Here is an 18,674-nt window from a genome sequence, read left to right on the forward strand (position 1 = left end):
TAGAGCTTCTCCCCCAAACCAAAGTGGCTAGGAAATACACTTTTGACCACCAAAAAAACCTCATGGAACTCTAGATGGGAGTGACACGGCACAAAAATAGAATCGTCACCCTGAATCCAAGGCCATCTATTTTCAAGCTACTCATCAGAAAGGTGCCTGTCCTCCATGTCCACACCTGTGCAGGTTATTATGAGTTTAAACAGGGAACACACCTAGGGACTGTGACTCAACTTTTCAGAGAAACCCGCTGATTGCTCTCTAACCTCAGAGATAAGGATTTTCAAGAGTTCACTGAAGATTTGGAGAAGGACTAGGGAGTTCATGGACCTCCTCTTTCCTAAAGGTAAGCAGTGGCATTCCCCTTTGCCCAACAAGGTCTTGCATCTGTCTTCTTTCCCATACCTTGTTTTTTTTTTTTTTTTTTTTTTTTGCATTGATGACTTGGGCCTTAAAATATCCCATTTTGGCCCAAGGGCATGGGGCCATTACACTTAGAGTTCACAAGAGTCAAGAAGTGTGAGCAAATCCTGGAATCCATGCCAATTCCGTGAGTAAAATCACCATTTACTGTGTGGCCTCCTCATTCCCACCCAGATCTAGGACTCCCTCCCAAGATCAGATCAGTGACATGAAAATTTGGTCATATCTTCACCAATTTCTCATGTATGCTTTAAATAAATACTCCCTGACGTTGACCTCCTCAGAGCAACCACTTCTATCTGTGGAAACCTCAGCTCTATTCCTCTAACTGAGAAGGTCTCAATGTTGCCCTTCTTATCTGGGTGTCCAGGCATGCCCAGATGACAAAAAGACTGTCAGATAACACTGAGCTGTTATCCTAGGACAAAACAGTAAATATCTGATTCTTCTGCTTCTAAGATTCTCACCAGAAATGAAGCGGTCCAATCGTGTCTCCTTTGCCTGTACTGTACTGGCTAAGGAAAGGAATTGCTCCAGTCTGGTTTGAGGGCCCAGGTCCAAAGTGTAGAATTTGAGACTGGATCTTAAGCTATGCGCTTCAGTCTAATCAACAGAGGTCCACTTTTCCAACCATTGCTGCCTATATATGAACTATGAAGACAACCTGAAAGAAGAGGCAACATTGCCAGGGACAGCCATGTAGGTTCATTGAAGAAGGCTTTGGTTGCTCCCGAACTATGCAAGACTCAACTGATGATGTGGGGACTCTAAAGAACAGCTGGAAGTGCAGTGATGGGACCCTCCTTCACTGAATGAGGTAGCAGTGACATTCACCTGCAACAGAATGGTACATGACACTTACCACCTCTGCCCAAGGGGTTTTCAACTCCCACCCTTAGCCAACCAGGGCTCAAAATTTTCCCTTTTACACAAAGGCCCCAGTGTTTCTCTTCTTCACAAGTTACCTCACTCTTACATCACTGAAGAGAATAACAGACCTTCCTCCTAGGACGGAACCTATTCTAGACCTTCCCCATTTGCCCAAATTGGTCTTAAGTATGCATTTTATGGAAAATGCCCTCAAATTTTCTTATTTTGCAAGTTTGATCCAAGTCTTTTCCAAAAGATTAAAGAGTCCTCAGACCACGTATTCCTTACATGACTCACGCTTTATAAGTGGGAATCAGATCTGCCCACATTTACTCCACTGTAAAGCAAAAGGGGGTCTATGATTATGCCCTTTAACCAAAAAGACTACAGAGATCTAATTATTTGCCCAAGGATGTCTGGCCTATGCCACAACGATGAATAAGACTTCAGAATTGGCTCCCATGACCAACCAGATATCCTTTCTTCATTCTATATTCAGATCTAGCCTCTGACACTGGGAGGTCCTAGAGCTTCCCCTTCCTTTCCTGGGCAACATTCACTGGACCCCTGGACTCATCTTACCTTTATGCCAATCCCTACAACCAAGTTTGCTAGGAAAACACTTGTACCCAATGGGACCTCTGAAGATATTAGGTTTAGATCAGAGGTCAAAATATAGAAAGCTAAAACTAATAGTCAAGTTATCTGCCCAGAAGTTAGTTGTCCTGAATGCAACGTTCACATCTTTCATTGATGGATAAACACAGAACAATACAACCTTTAGAAAGCATAAGGACCACAGAACCACTCAACATCTTGGAAGAGTGTTGTATTGTTTCTTGCATTCTTCTCAACAGGCGATGTAGTATATAGATCATGGGAGCCGGGCAGAACAGTGGGAAGCAAATGATGCAGAACTAAACCATTGCCCCATCACCCAAGGTCCCAAGGTAAGCTAGGCCTTTCCCTTCTGCACAATGGAGTGAGTGGATCTTGCTATTTGGTTAACAGGGCCTGGCACTTTCTATCTAATCAATTCATTTCAGAATGACCTCAGAAGCTTCCCCTCTGAATAGAGGCTCTCCAAAATGTCCCTATTCTCAAGGCATCTCACACCATGCCCTTTTGATGATGGGTTATTAGAACTTCCCATGGGTTAAAGTAGTCATCAGGCATTTCTGCTATTACAAACAACAGTGAAGGACATCAATCTCTGTTCAAGAAGAGTCAAAAGAATGACTGTTCTTTACTAAAGTCATCTCAGAATTTCCATTTTGCTCAAGGGGACAAGGATCAAAGGGTCCCTCAGAGCATGTGCTCATGTACCTCAGAATTATCCCACTAATGGAGGACCTTAGATATTTCCATTCTAACCATGACCACCAAGAAAATACATGTGTGACCCAAGGGACTTCACCAAGCTCTGCTCTGAGATCATAAAACCTAAGGCTTGGGTCATCTTTCCTTCATTATAGTCACCAGAATGAAAAGGCCTCATTCTTCATGCCCACACGAGTGTAGCTGATGATAATCTTCAAGAGGACTTAGAACATGAGATTGCCAATCATGACTGACGGATGATGCTCAGATTGCTGCCAGGCATGCCACAGTGTGCTTGGAGATGTGAATCTTCTAAACTGTGATGAAGTCCTTCATCCACTGCACAAGGTAGACTGGGACACTCTCTTTCCACTAAGTGGTTTGTGACTTTGCTACTCTCTCTAAGTCTACTGAAATCTTCCACTCTTAAACACCATCAGTTTCTGTCTATTAGACCTCAAATGCACACTCTGTAACCAAGAGGGCCTGATATCTAACCTCCATAACTGAGGGGGCTAAACAGCATACCTTCCTTCCAAGGCCCCATGATTTTCCAATTCCAGTCAAAAAGGCCTTCAAAAGTAACTCTCTCTTATGAAGGATTAAATATTTCACTTTTTGTTGAAGGAGAGCTCAAACTATCTACTTTTATTTAAATATGTTTCACCTCCAATATATCATCTGAGAGGTACTTCATTATGCTCCTTATGTTCAAGGGCCCTCAAATTCCAACCCTCTGGTCTCACATCACATCAATATTTAATTGCCTATAAATCCTTGGGGAAGGATGTGGCCTCATAAGCCCCCTCCTTTACTAACTGTTAACTGTCTATAATTCTCAGGGAAGGATGTGGGATCATAAGCCCCTTTCCCATTCAATGAAGAAAAATTAATGGACCCAATCTTGTGTAGGTCTCCTTCAGGAAATCATAGCTGCTGATAGTTGAAGAAGGTAATGGCTACATCATTCCCAGAGAACACAGTGTTCCATAACAATTGGCTAATTGTAAGTGAAGTTAAGGATAGCCTGGACTACATGAGATCTTGTATAAAAAAAATTAAAAAGAGAGTATGCAAGATGGCTTAGTGGCTGCCAGGTGGTAGCAGTGGCACATGCCTTTAATCCCAGCACACAAGAGGCAGAGGCAGGTGGATATCTGTGAGTTCGAGGTCAGCCTGGTCTACAGAGCTAGCTCCAGGATTACTAGGACTATTACACTGAGAAATCCTGTCTCATACTACGCCCCCCCCCCCCCCGAAAGGCTTAGTGGATGAAGATGCCTCTACCACTAAGTCTGACCACCTGAATTTGAGTACCAGTACACATAGCAGGAGAGAAATGACTCTCACAAACTGTTCTCTCACTTCCTCATGTCACATGTCTGAGCGGGCATGTGTACACGCACACACCCACATTAATTTTTTTTTAAAGGATGGGGCAATAGCTCAAGCAGTAAAGTTCTTGCTCTTCAAGCATGGGACCTGAGTCTAATATTGCTAGAATCCATATAAGAATGCTAGGCATAAAAGTATGTACTTGCAATTCCAGAAGTGAGGAGGCAGAGAAAGACAACTGCTTGCAGGACTGTCATAGTCAGTAACCTCCAGGCCAATGAGGAAATCATGTCTCAAGGAAGGGGACGGCATTCTTGAGGATGGCACCTGAGGTTGTCCTGTGGCGCACACACACACACACACACACAAACCTGCACACACAAATACACAATGAATAATAAAAAATTAATGTAAACTAGGCATGGCTTCTCACAGCTGTAACCCCATTCCCAAATGGGGACTATCAAATGTACACATCATCTAATGCTTTCCCAAATTGGCTTATTCCTGAATGAATGTAAATTTAGCAAATAAACTCATGAATATTTTAAGCAATTACTACCTGTAAAATAGGATGAATTTTAGAATTAGAAATAAAAATTAAAAGGTATGCTACATAAAAACATAATTATCTAGTCATGTTTCAATAAATTTTAATTTCAATGTAAGTGATATCTTTTTTTGGTTTTTCGAGTATAAGTGATATCTTTAACTAGGACTTATTCTTTATACTTTAGAAATGAATGCTATTATTACTATAATAAGGTACATATAAATACTTTGCTTATGTACCTTTTTATCATTTCTAACTGAAAAGTAAAAGAAAATTACCTAAAGTACTTCATAGATTAATTCATTACCAAATTTCCATTACCCTCTATACTCTAGAGGAAAATAAAGAATAAAATGTAGTCCCATTCTTCAGAAGTTTACAATCTAATTTGTTTACAGTATTTAGACTTTTATCTTTGTGGTGTTGGCAATCAAATTTAAGATTTTACATGTGCTAAGCGAGTGCTTTTCTATAAGCAACATCTTGTAGCCTTATTTGGACCTTGAAAAAAAAAAAAACAGGTGTTGGCCGTGAAGTGGTGGCACATACTTTTTATACCAACACTCAGGAGGCAGAGGCAGGTGGATCTCTGTAAGTTTGAGGCCAAATGGATGGAAATAGAAAACACTATCCTGAGTGAGGTAAGCCAGACCCAAAAAGAGGAACATGGATGTACTCACTCATATTTGGTTTCTAGCCATAAATAAAGGACATTGAGCCTATAATTCGCGATCCTAGAGAAGCTAAATGAGAAGGTAAATCCAAAGACAAACATATAAGCATCCTCCTGAATATTACCCTTCATCAGGCGATGAAAGGAGACAGAGACAGAGACCCACATTGGAGCACCGGACAAAATCTCAAGGTCCAAATCAGGAGCAGAAGGAGAGAGAGCAGGAGCAAGGAACTCAGGACCACGAGGGGTGCACCCACACACTGAGACAATGGGGATGTTCTATCGGGAATTCACCAAAGCCAGCTGGCCTGGGTCTGAAAAAGCATGGGATAAAACCGGACTTGCTGAACATAGTGGACAATGAAGACTACTGAGAACTCAAGAACAATGGCAATGGGTTTTTGATCCTACTGCACGTACTGGCTTTGGGGAGCCTAGGCAGTTTGGATGCTCACCTTACTAAACCTGGATGGAGGTGGGCGGTCCTTGGACTTCCCACAGGTCAGGGAACCCTGATTGCTCTTCGAGCTGATGAGCGAGAGGGACTTGATTGGGGGAGGGGGAGGGAAATGGGAGGCGGTGGCGAGGAGGCAGAAATCCTTAATAAATAAATAAATTAAAAACAACAACAACAACAACAAAGAGTGACTAAACAGGTGGCTAGAAAGATGGCTTGGTGCTTAAGAGCATTTGCTGTCCTTGCAGAAGACCTGGGCTTAATTACCAGCATCCACATGTTGACCCGCAACCATCTATAACTCCCAGTCTTAGGCAATCAAATACCTTCTTCTGGCCTCTGTGGACACTTGGTATATATATGGTGCACAGACATACATGCAGGCAAACACCATACACATAAAAGAGTGACTAAAAAGGGCTAGAGTGATGCTTCAGTGGTTAAAAGTGCTTGCTGCTCACTCAGAGGATGGGAGTTCAGAAGACACACAAGAGGTAGGCAGCTCACACTGCCTATAACTCCAGCTCCAGGGATTTTGACACCCTTTTCTGGTCTCCCTGGGCACCTGCAAATATATGTGATGCCCATATTTAAATAAAAAATTTTAGGAAGATTAAAATTAATTTTAGAGTAAATAGTTAAATATACTGATAATGTTATTAGACTTTTTGTATTAAACATTTTTTTAAAGCTAGTAAGACAAGATTTTGGCTTTTGTTTTTGAGATGGATCTCATGTAATACAAGTGGTACTGGCTACATAGCTGAGAATGACCTCTAACTCCTGATGTTCCTACCACTCTGCCTCTCAAGTGCTGGAATTTACTATTTGTATATGTGAGTGAGAGTGTGATTACAAGGGTTCCACAGTGTTCATGTGAAGGTGAAGGCAAACCTTTTAGGGTTTGGTTCTCTATTTCCACTGTGGAATCAGGAGATTGAACTCAGGTCATCAGTCTTGTGTGGCAGGCACTTTATCCATCAAGCCACCTTACTGGCCTCTTCTCTGTGTCTTCTAATACTAATATGTTAGAGAAATAAAGTTTCACTTGTTCAGAAAAAAAAAAGATTTTACATGTGCTAAGCGAGTGCTTTTCTATAAGCAACATCTTGCAGCCTTATTTGGACCTTTAAAAAAAACCAGGTGTTGGCCGTGAAGTGGTGGCACATACTGTTAATACCAACACTCAGGAGGCAGAGGCAGGTGGATCTCTGTAAGTTGGAGGCCAGCCTAGTCTACAAGAACTAGTTCCAGGACAGGCTCCAAAGCTACAGAAAAACCCAGTCTCAAACAAACAAACCCCCAGGTGTTACATTAAAATCAAAAATTTGAACTGCTTCATTAAAAAGAATTTTAAGTTATATCCTGAATTCCCATAGACATACCATATACTCTACAAATTCTCTTTAAAAATAAAAAATTTTAAAAACATCTTAGTTATAGCTAAATGTGGTCACATTCAAATGTAATCCCAGAATTTGAGAGGGAAAAGAGGGAGAATCATGAGTTTGCGGCTGGGATAGGATACATAGGGAGTCAATACTATCCTGAGCTACATAGTGAAAGCCTGGCTTGAAAAATCAAAAGCTAAGTATGCAATTCAGTGGCAGAACATTTGTTTAGCATGCACTAGAGCCTGAGCTTGATTCTTAGAACCGAGAGGAGAAAACAGATTGTCTCAGCTGCTAAAATGCATCAGTTGAACTGCCACAGAGCCTGATTACCTAAGTTCAGTCGCTGGAACCCACATAATGGAAAGAGAAAACTATACAAGTTGTCCTTCGAGAACGCATGCTCACACTGAGCATATGTGCATACACCTACCCACACACACACTAAAATAAATAAAAATAAGTTAAAAGCATTTAAAATAAAGGCAGTAAAAATAATTAAATCCATTTGTTTATATTTTCATTCACTCTCTTCTTTCCCTTCATACTGCCCCTCTTTCTCTTTCTGAGACAGGACCTTCTTATGTAACCCTGGTTGGATTGAACTTGTAATATACACCAGATCAGCCTTGAACTTCCAGTGATCCTCCTGCTTTTGCATCCCAACTGCCAGGATCACAGGTATGTATTACCATGCCTGGATGCTTTTCATTTTTCTAAGTACAAAAAAAGAATACCATGCCTAGATTTTTATCAAATAGCTGTTCCTGCAACTCTTTTACCTTTATGGAAAGTATGTGTGAATTAAAGAATATATAAAAAAATTAAAGTGGATCATTGGACCCAAACGGTACTTAGTGTTGACAATTTTCCCATTAAAGATAATACAACGACCTTTTAATAAAAAACTAATTTGTAGAGAATGAATGTTTAAAAAGTATAGATGTATATTTTTACTCAACTCACTGAGTAAATCAAGTCTTCCTATACTATTACTTACAACAATCTCACTAAAAAATCAATTATTTTTCAAATTGTGTGTGTTTGCATATGCCACAGCATGTATGGAGGTCAGAAGACAACCTGAAGGAGCTGGTTCTCTCCTACGTTGTGGGGTCTGGGATTGAACTCAAGCTGTCAGAATTGGTGGCAGCTGGTAAACCATCTTGCTGGCTTGAGAAATAAGATTTAATGTCCTCTCTGAAGCATAAAGAACATCTAGCTATAATTAGTACATACAAATTGATCACTAGTACTCCCCCCAAATTCTGTGTGGTTCTAAATATTCTCCTAGAAAAATAAGTGTAAGAAAAGGAAGGCATAGAATGCTATACCCCTTTCCCTTTTCTTAATAAAAAAGCAATGCTAAGTGGTAAAATGTTGGGCTAAAAAGGCCAGTCTAATTGGAAAATTTAACAGTCGGAGGGAAGGAGTTGAACAGGAAAGAAAAAGTTGAGGTATGGAACTCTTCATCATCAGAACTTTTTCAATTTTTCAGCATACTTGGATGTAATATTATTCAAACGCTAAAATACAAAACTATAAAGTCTCGGGGTTAAAAGCACTGACTGTTACTGTTCTTCCAGAAGACCTGGGTTCAATTCCTAGCACCCACATGGCAGTTCAAAACTTTTTGTAACTCCAGTTCCAGGGGACCTGATACCCATGGCAAAACACCAATGCATCTAAAAAATAAAACATTAAATAATGTATAGAGGGGCTGGGAATGATTGCTCACACCTTTAATCCCAGGACATAGGAGGCAGAGGCAAATGGATCTCTGTGACTTTGAGCCAGCCTGATCTATAGAGTAAGTTCCAGGACAGCCAGGGCTGTTACACAGAGAAATCCTGTCTTGAAAAACAAAACAAAAAAAAAAAACAAAAAAGAAAGAAAGAAAAACTGTAGAGAGGAAAAATTGAATAATACTTCTTAAAAATTTTAGGTGACCCAGGCTGGCACGATGGCTCAGAGGTTAAGAGCACCAGCTGCTCTTCCAGAGATCCTGATCAATTCCCAGCAACCTCATGGTGGCTCACAACCATCTATAACATGATCTGCTGTCTTCTTTTTGCCTACAAGCAGAACACTGTATACATAAAACCCTCTTTCCCTATCTTTCTCAGGCACTTTGAGATGCCCATAAAAAGTGAGGCATTATTCAATGAATTGAACCTTAGGTGAAAGTCAGAAGACACTTGTTCAAGAACTGACTCTAAGGGGACAGGCACGTTGGCTCTTACCTGTAATCACTGTATTGGGGAGGAAAGTTCATAGCACTAAGTGCCCACTTAAAGAAAACAGAGAAAGCTCACATTGGAGACTTAACAGCCCACCTGAAAGCTCTAGAAAAAAAAGAAGCAGACTCACCTAGGAGGAGTAGAAGACTGGAAATAATCAAACTGAGGGCTGAAATCAACAAAATAGAAACACAGAAAACAATACAAAGAATCAATGAAACAAAAAGCTGGTTCCTGGAGAAAATCAACAAGATTCATAAACCCCTACCCAAACAAATCAAACGGCAGAGAGAGAATTTGCAAATTAATAAGATCAGAAATGAAAAGGGGGACATAACCACAGACACAGAGGAAATTCAGAGAATCATTAGATCTTACTAAAAAAGCCTATATGCCACAAAACTGGAAAATGTAAAGGAAATGGACACTTTTTTAGATAAATACCATATACCAAAGTTAAACCAGGACCATGTGAACAATCTAAATAGACCTGTTAGTCGCGAAGAATTAGAAGAGGTTATCAAAAACCTCCCTACCAAAAGAAGCCCAGGACCAGATGGCTTCAATGCGGAATTCTTTCAGAACTTCCAAGAAGAACTAATACCTATACTCCTTAATGTATTTCATAATATAGAAACAGAAGAGGCATTGCCAAACTCCTTTTATGAAGCTACAGTTGCCCTGATACCAAAACCGCACAAAGACTCAACCAAGAAAGAAAATTATAGACCAATCTCACTCATGGACATCGATGCAAAAATCCTCAACAAAATACTGGTAAACGAATCCAAGAACACATTAGAAAAATTATCCATTATGATCAAGTAGGTTTCAGCCCAGGGATGCAGGGCTGGTTCAACATACGAAAATCTATCAATGTAATCCAGCATATAAATAAACTGAAAGAAAAAAACCATACGATCATTTCATTAGATGCTGAAAAAGCATTTGACAAAATTCAACATCCCTTTATGATGAAAGTATTGGAGAGATTAGGGATACAAGGGTCACACCTAAATATAATAAAAGCTATATACAGCAAGCCGACAGCTAACATTAAATTAAACGGAGAGAAACTTAAAGCCATCCCACTAACCTCAGGAACACGACAAGGTTGTCCACTCTCGCCATACCTCTTCAATATAGTGCTTGAAGTTCTAGCAATAGCAATAAGACAACATAATGGGATCAAGGGGATTCGAATTGGAAAGGAAAAAGTGAAACTTTCGTTATTTGCAGATGATATGATAGTGTATATAAGCGACCAACAAAACTCCACCAAAGAACTTTTACAGCTGATAAACACCTTTAGTAATGTGGCAGGATACAAGATCAACTCCAAAAAATCAGTCGCCCACTTATACACAAAGGATATGGAAGCAGAGAGGGAAATCAGAGAAGCATCACCCTTCACGATAGCCACAAACAGCATAAAATATCTTGGGGTAACTCTAACCAAGGAAGTGAAAGATCTATTTGACAAGAACTTTAAGGAATTGAAGAAAGAAACTGAGGAGTATACCAGAAAATGGAAGGACCTCCGTTGCTCTTGGATTGGGAGGATCAACATAGTAAAAATGGCAATTCTACCAAAGGCAATTTATAGATTCAATGCAATCCCCATCAAGGTCCCATCAAAATTCTTCACAGATCTTGAGAGGACAATAATCAACTTTATATGGAAAAACAAAAAACCCAGGATAGCCAAAACAATCCTATACAATAAAGGATCTTCTGGAGGCATTACCATCCCTGACTTCAAACTCTATTACAGAGCTACAGTAATGAAAACAGTGTGGTACTGGCATAAAAACAGAGAAGTCGACCAATGGAATCGTATAGAAGACCCGGATTTTAACCCACAAACCTATGAACACCTCATTTTTGATAAAGGAGCTAAAAGTATACAATGGAAGAAAGAAAGCATCTTCAACAAATGGTGCTGGCAAAACTGGATGTCAACCTGTAGAAGAATGAAAATAGACCCATATCTTTCACCGTGCACAAAACTCAAGTCCAAATGGATTACAGACCTCAATATCAGCCCGAACACACAGAAAAGGATAGAAGAGAAAGTGGGAAATACCCTAAAACAGATGGGCACAGGAGATCGCTTCCTATGTATAACCCCAGAAGCACAGACATTAAGGGCAATATTGAATAAATGGGACCTACTAAAACTGAGAAGCTTATGTAAAGCAAAGGACACTGCCACTAAGACACAAAGGCAACCTACTGACTGGGAGAAGATCTTCACCAACCCCGCAACAGACAAAGGTCTGATCTCCAAAATATATAGAGAACTCAAGAAACTAGACTTTAAAATGCTAATTAACCCAAATAAAAAATGGGGCACTGATCTGAACAGAGAATTCTCAACAGAAGAAGTTCAAATGGCCAAAAGACACTTAAGGTCAGGCTCAACTTCCTTAGCAATCAGGGAAATGCAAACCAAAACAACTTTGAGATATCATCTTACACCTGTCAGAATGGCTAAAATAAAAAACTCCAATGATAGCCTTTGCTGGAGAGGCTGTGGAGGAAGGGGTACCCTCATCCATTGCTGGTGGGAACGCAATCTTGTGCAACCACTATGGAAGTCAGTGTTTCGTTTTCTCAGGAAATTCGGGATCAACCTACGCCTGGACCCAGCAATACCACTCTTGGGAATATACCCAAGAGATGCTCTATCATATGACAAAAGCATTTGTTCAACTATGTTCATAGCAGTATTATTTGTAATAGCCAGAACCTGGAAACAACCTAGATGCCCTTCAATGGAAGAATGGATGAAGAAAGGATGGAATATCTACACAATAGTGTACTACGCTGCAGTAAAAAACAATGACTTCTCCAATTTTGCATGCAAATGGATGGAAATAGAAAACACTATCCTGAGTGAGGTAACCCAGACCCAAAAAGATGAACATGGGATGTAATCACTCATAATTGGTTTCTAGCCATAAATAAGGGTCATGGAGTCTACAATTGGTGAACCTAAAGAAGCTAAGTAAGAAGGTGAACCCAAGGAAAAACATATAGTTATCCTCTTGGCTATGGGAAGTAGACAAAATTGCCGGGGAGAAAATTGGGATCTTGGGGGTGGGGTGGGATGGGGGTAAGGGGAGATGGGGAGAGAAAAGTTAGAAGGGAAGGAGGGGGGGGCCTTGGGGAAACAGGATGATTGGGATAAAGGAAGGTTGGACAGGGGAGCACGGAACCACAATTCTTAGTTAAGGGAGCCACTTTAGGGTTGGCAAGACACCTGACCCTAGAGGGGCTCCCAGGTGCCCAAGCCGAGGTCCCCAGTTAGTTCCTTGGGCAGTTGAGGATAGGGAACCTGAAATGACCCTTTCCTAGAGCAATACTGACGAATATCTTGCATATCATCATAGAACCTTCATCTGGTGATGGATGGAGATAGAGACAGAGACCCACACAGGAGCACTGGACTGAGCTCCCAAGGTCCCAATGAGGAGCAGAAGGAGGGAGAACATGAGCAAAGAAGTCGGGACCACGAGGGATGCACCCACCCACTGAGACAGTGGAGTTGATCTATTGGGAGCTCACCAAGGCCAGCTGGACTGTGACTGAAAAAGCATGGGATAATCCTGGACTCTCTGAACATGGCGAACAATGAGGGATGATGAGACGCAAAGGACAATGGCATGGGGTTTTGATCCTACGTAATGGGATGGCTTTGTGGGAACCTAGCCAGTTTGGATGTTCACCTTCCTAGATATGGACGGAGGGGGGAGGTCCTAGGTCTTACCACAGGGCAGAAAACCCTGACTGCTCTTTGGACTGGAGAGGGAGGGGGAAAGGAGTGGGGGGAGGGGGAGAATGGTGGGAGTAGGGGGCATAGGTTGGGAGGAGGGGGAGGGAAATGGGAGGCTGAGAGGAGGTGGAAACTTGTTTTTTTTTCTCCTTTTCTCAATAAAAATATATATATCCTATGTAATGGGATGGCTTTGTGGGAACCTAGTCAGTTTGGATGTTCACCTTCCTAGATATGGACGGAGGGGGGAGGTCCTAGGTCTTACCACAGGGCAGAAAACCCTGACTGCTCTTTGGACTGGAGAGGGAGGGGGAAAGGAGTGGGGGGAGGGGGAGAGGAGTGGGGGGAGGGGGAGAAGGGTGGGAGGAGGGGGAGGGAAATGGGAGGCTGGGAGGAGGAGGAAATTTGTTTTTTTTTTCTCTTTTCTCAATAAAAAAAAAGTTAAAAAAAAATAAAAAAAAAAACAATGACTTCTCAAATTTTGCATGCAAATGGTTGGAAATAGAAAACACTATCCTGAGTGAGGTAACCCAGACCCAAAAAGATGAATATGGGATGTACTTACTCATAATTGGTTTCTAGCCATAAACAAGGGTCACGGAGTCTACAATTGGTGATCCCAAAGAAGCTAAGTAAGAATGTGAACCAAAGGAAAAACATATAGTTGTCCTCTTTGCTAAGGGAAGTAGACAAAATTGCCGGGGAGAAAATTGGGATCTTGGGGGTGGGGTGGGATGGGGGTAAGGGGAGATGGGGAGAGAAAATGGAGAAGGGGAGAATGGGGGGAACTTGGGGAAAAAGGAGGATTGGGATGAAGGAAGGTTAGATAGGGGAGCACGGAAGCACAATTCTTAGTTAAGGGAGCCACCTTAGAGTTGGCAAGACACATGAACCTGGAGTGGCTCCCAGATGTCCAAGCCGAGGTCCCCAGTTAGTTCCTTGGGCAGTTGAGGATAGGGAACCTGAAATGACCCTATCCTATAGCAATACTGACGAATATCTTGCATTATCATCATAGAACCTTCATCTGGTGATGGATGGAGATAGAGACAGAGACCCACACTGGAGCACTGGACTGAGCTCCCAAGGTCCCAATGAGGAGCAGAAGGAGGGAGAACATGAGCAAAGAAGTCAGGATCACGAGGGGTGCACCCACCCACTGAGACAGTGGAGCTGATCTATTGGGAGCTCACCAAGGCCAGCTGGACTGTGACTGTAAAAGCATGGGATAAAACTGGACTCTCTGAGCATGGCGAACAATGAGGGCTGATGAGAAGCCAAAGACAATGGCACGGGGTTTTGAACCTACTTAATGTGCTGGCTTTGTGGGAGCCTAACCAGTTTGGATGTTCACCTTCCTAGGAATGGACGGAGAGGGGAGGACCTAGGACTTACCACAGGGCAGGGAACCCTGACTGCTCTTTGGACTGGAGAGGGAGGGGGAGAGGAGTGGGGGGAGGGGGAGAAGGTTGGGAGGAGGGGGACAAGGGTGGGAGGGGGAGGGAAATGGGAGGCTGGGAGGAGGTGGAAACTTGTTTTTTTTTTTCTCCTTTTCTCAATAAAAAAAATGGAAAAAAAAAGAGTTTATGGATATCCTCGGTTACATATCAAGTTCAAGGGCAGCCTGGCCTACGTGGAACCCTCTCAAAAAACAAACAAAAAAAAACAAAATAAAACGGGGTTTCAGTGAGATGGGCTCAGCAGGTAAGGGAGCTTACAACCAAAACAAAATCAGAGATTCATTGTGGGTACCTGCTCAGTAGGAGAGAACTTCGTAGTACCAAGCAGTCATCTGATCTCCAAACTGCAGTGGGAGCACACCTACATACATACATACACCAAAAAAGAGAAATATAAACAAATAAATGCAATTTAAAAGAAAAAAACACAACTGGTTCTATTTAAGGACTATTTAAGGCTATTTCTTCATCTTTGGAAAAGTTCTTTAACACATCACTGCCCTGTAAAGGAGCGACAGCATTAAAACATGCAAATGCTATGACAATTGCTTTTGCAGACATTAAAGCAAATCACACAGATCTAACTAAATTTCATAAATAAACCAGCACCTTCATAGACTTTTTCTTTTTTAAACATAAGGTGGCTTGAATTTATATTGTAACTCTCAAAGCAAGACACCTCACAAACCCGTCGGAGAACTGTGTAGTTTAAAAGTAAAAATGTTTGAGTTGCTGAGGAATCCCATCTGGACGGGAACGGTTCCTGCTTCTACACTGAAGAGATATACCCAGTGTTTCGGTTTCTCAGGAAATTCGGGATCAACCTACCCCTGGACCCAGCAATACCACTCTTGGGAATATACCCAAGAGATGCCCTATCATATAACAAAAGCATTTGTTCAACTATGTTCATAGCAGTATTATTTGTAATAGCCAGAACCTGGAAACAACCTAGATGCCCTTCAATGGAAGAATGGATGAAGAAAGTGTGGAATATATACACATTAGAGTACTACGCTGCGGTAAATAAACAATGACTTCTCGAATTTTGCATGCAAATGGATGGAAATAGAAAACACTATCCTGAGTGAGATATCCCAGACCCAAAAAGATGAACATGGGATGTACTCACTCATAATTGGTTTCTAGCCATAAATAAGGGTCACAGAGTCTACAATTGGTGAACCTAAAGAAGCCAAGTAAGAAGGTGAACCCAAGGAAAAACATATAGTTATCCTCTTGGCTAAGGGAAGTAGACCAAATTGCCGGGGAGAAAATTGGGATCTTGGGGGTAGGGTGTGATGGGGGTAAGGGGAGATGGGGAGAGAAAAGTTAGAAGGGAAGGAGGGGGGGCCTTGGGGAAACAGGAGGATTGGGATAAAGGAAGGTTGGACAGGGGAGCACGGAACCACAATTCTTAGTTAAGGGAGCTACTTTAGGGCTGGCAAGAGACCTGACCCTAGAGGGGCTCCCAGATGCCCAAGCCGAGGTCCCCAGTTAGTTCCTTGGGCAGCTGAGGATAGGGAACCTGAAATGACCCTATCCTATAGCAATACTGACGAATATCTTGCATATCATCATAGAACCTTCATCTGATGATGGATGGAGATAGAGACAGAGACCCACACTGGAGCACTGGACTGAGCACCCAAGGTCCCAATGAGGAGCAGGAGGGAGAACATGAGCAAAGAAGTCGGGACCACGAGGGGTGCACCCACCCACTGAGACAGTGGAGCTGATCTATTAGGAGCTCACCAAGGCCAGCTGGACTGTGACTGAAAAAGCATGGGACAAAACTGGACTCTCTGAACATGGCGAACAATGAGGGCTGATGAGACGCAAAGGACAATGGCAGGGGGTTTTGATCCTGCTTAATGTGCTGGCTTTGCGGGAGCATAGCCAGTGTGGATGTTCACCTTCCTAGATATGGACGGAGGGGGAGGACCTAGGACTTACCACAGGGCACAAAACTCTGACTGCTCTTTGGACTGGAGAGGGAGGGGAAAAGGAGTGGGGGGAGGGGTAGAAAGGTGGGGGGAGGGGGATAAAGGTGGGGGGAGGGGGATAAAGGTGGGAGGAGGGGGAGGGAAATGGGAGGCTGGAAGGAGGTGGAAACTTGTTTTTTTTCTCCTTTTCTCAATAAAAAAAAAGAAGAAAAATTAAAATAAAAAAACAAATAAAAATGTTTTTAGGTATCGAATACGGGTGCCAGTAACAGGCACTAAAACTCATAATCCTACCCCAACCAACAAAAGCAAAAAACTCCAGCTCACAGATTTAAAATAAAAATGAGCAAATCCTCCAAACAAAAGAGAGGTCCTTGGATAAAATCTCCCGCATTTGGAAGAAACTGGTTCCCTTGTCACTGAGACTTCTTCCTGAGAACAATTCAAACTTGAGGTGCATTGAGGGGACTCCCATGTTGGCGGTAGGTTTTTCTCCTCCGAATTGAGATGCTCGCCCCATCCACCGCTAAAAAAAAAAAAAACCCACACAGATCACTGACAGGAAAATCACGCCTAAGACCACGTCTTTCCCCTCGGGGCTTTTATCCTCCAGAGTCTAGACAATAACTAAATAGAGCAAGATTTCTGTGGCCGAGGAGGGCAGTCCCTTTGGGAAGAATAAGGTGATCGGCACGGAAAAACTCCTGGCCACCCAGGGAAAGGGGTTGGGCAGAAGCGAAGGGCCTCTGGAAAGTTCAGATGGGCCCACCAGTCTTTCCCAAGGCGGCCGGGACCAGTGGCTGGGAGGATCTCGTCGTTCTCCAATGTACAAAAGAGACATCCGATGTACAACCCCCCCAAAAAAAAAACAAACAAACAAACAAACAAAAATCCAGACGGAGGGGCTCTCGAGAAAGCAAAGCGGGAAAGGCATGGAGTCCCTGTCCCGTCTTACCCACCCCCCAGCCCCCGCCCCCCCCCCCAGCCTCCGTAGAGCGCGACCCACGCGGCCCGGCCCGCGAGGGCCCCCCGCACAGTTGAGGCCTCGCCTCGGAGGCGGCCGCTCAGGGTCACCTCGGCCAGTGCCAGCCCCGCGTCACCCAGGCGACCTTTACGAAAGCACCCCTCTCCCCGGGACCGAAACAAGATGGTGGGCCACGCGCCATCGCGCCACGGGGTCCCTACTCTCCACAGCCACGGGAACCCCAGCCCCGGAGTGCGCCGCTGCCGCTGTCCTCGCCTTTGAGGCAGGGAGGTGCGGGGAGGCTTACCCACGACGCTGCAGGACCTCCGGAGCTCAGAGAAGGAGGAGGAGCGGGAGCAGCAGGAGGAAGAGGCGGAGGAGGCGGAGCAGGAGGAGGAAGAGACGGAGGAGGGGGGCCGAGGGGGACAGGAGGCGGGGAGGAAGAGCGGAAAGGGAGGAGCGCGAAAACACGGGGTGACCTCCACTCACAGGGCTGCGGCGGCGGTGTTACCGCCCCAAGGAGTTCCAGCGCCAAATGAGCTGCGCTGACGAGAGGAGCGAATTAGAACAGCACGCACTGCCTGATGGGTAACGTGTCCATCCGGGCACCTTGCAGACGGCCGCCGGGCCAATGGTGGGTGCTAGCGTGTGAGCCGCCAGGAGCAGCCTCGAAGGCTCCGTTGCTAGACTGGATGCCCGCCTTGGGAAAGCAGAAAGGGGCCGCGGGAACACTGACCCCTCCCCCCAAACTACGGCTCTATATTGTAGCTAAGCACACACAAACAGGAATTCCGAGATCTCCCTGCGAATAAACATTAAAGGCACCCGTTTTTAAAAACACTGGACTTGACATAGCTTTCGCGTTTTAAGAGAAAAGAGAAATTGAATCGACTTTTTAAGTCATTGACTGATGGCACCCACCACTTTGTTTTAAACACAATTTTGTTTTCCTTTGTCACTCCTGCCTTATAAAGTCCTATAGTTATAAAAAGTTCTTTTTAATTTTTCTTTCTTTCTTTCTTTCTTTCTTTCTTTCTTTATGTATGTATGTATTTATTTATTTATTTATTTATTTATTTATTTATTTATTTATTTATTTATTTATTTATTTATTTATTTATTGGAGCTAGGGTTTCTCTCTTTAGCCCTGGCTGTCGTGGAACCCCCTCTGTAGGCCAGGCTGGCTTTGAATTCAGTGATTCACCTTCTTCTGCCTCCCGAGTGCCACTGAAAGACCCCCACAGTATAGACAAACAGCTAAGCA

General features: G+C 43.2%; 1 long non-coding RNA gene across 2 annotated transcripts in view; it reads right to left on the minus strand.

Moving 5' to 3' along the window:
* The window catches only part of LOC121441055, a 79,750-nt gene extending 61,919 nt beyond the window's left edge, over positions 1 to 17,831 (minus strand). The window contains exons 1-3 of one of the 2 annotated variants that reach the window (XR_005973425.1): positions 16,774 to 16,956; positions 14,793 to 14,861; positions 9,393 to 9,431 (exon numbers count right to left, since the gene is read on the minus strand). This is a non-coding gene — a long non-coding RNA (uncharacterized LOC121441055). Of the gene's footprint in view, positions 1 to 9,392; positions 9,432 to 14,792; positions 14,862 to 16,773; positions 16,957 to 17,717 lie in introns of those variants that run through there. The other variant, XR_005973426.1, reaches the window with a different exon arrangement.
* Between the last annotated feature and the right edge of the window lie 843 nt (positions 17,832 to 18,674).

Source organism: Microtus oregoni, unplaced genomic scaffold (assembly GCF_018167655.1).
Source record: "Microtus oregoni isolate MIOR12 unplaced genomic scaffold, Mior012 000073F_001, whole genome shotgun sequence".
Taxonomy (NCBI): domain Eukaryota; kingdom Metazoa; phylum Chordata; class Mammalia; order Rodentia; family Cricetidae; genus Microtus; species Microtus oregoni.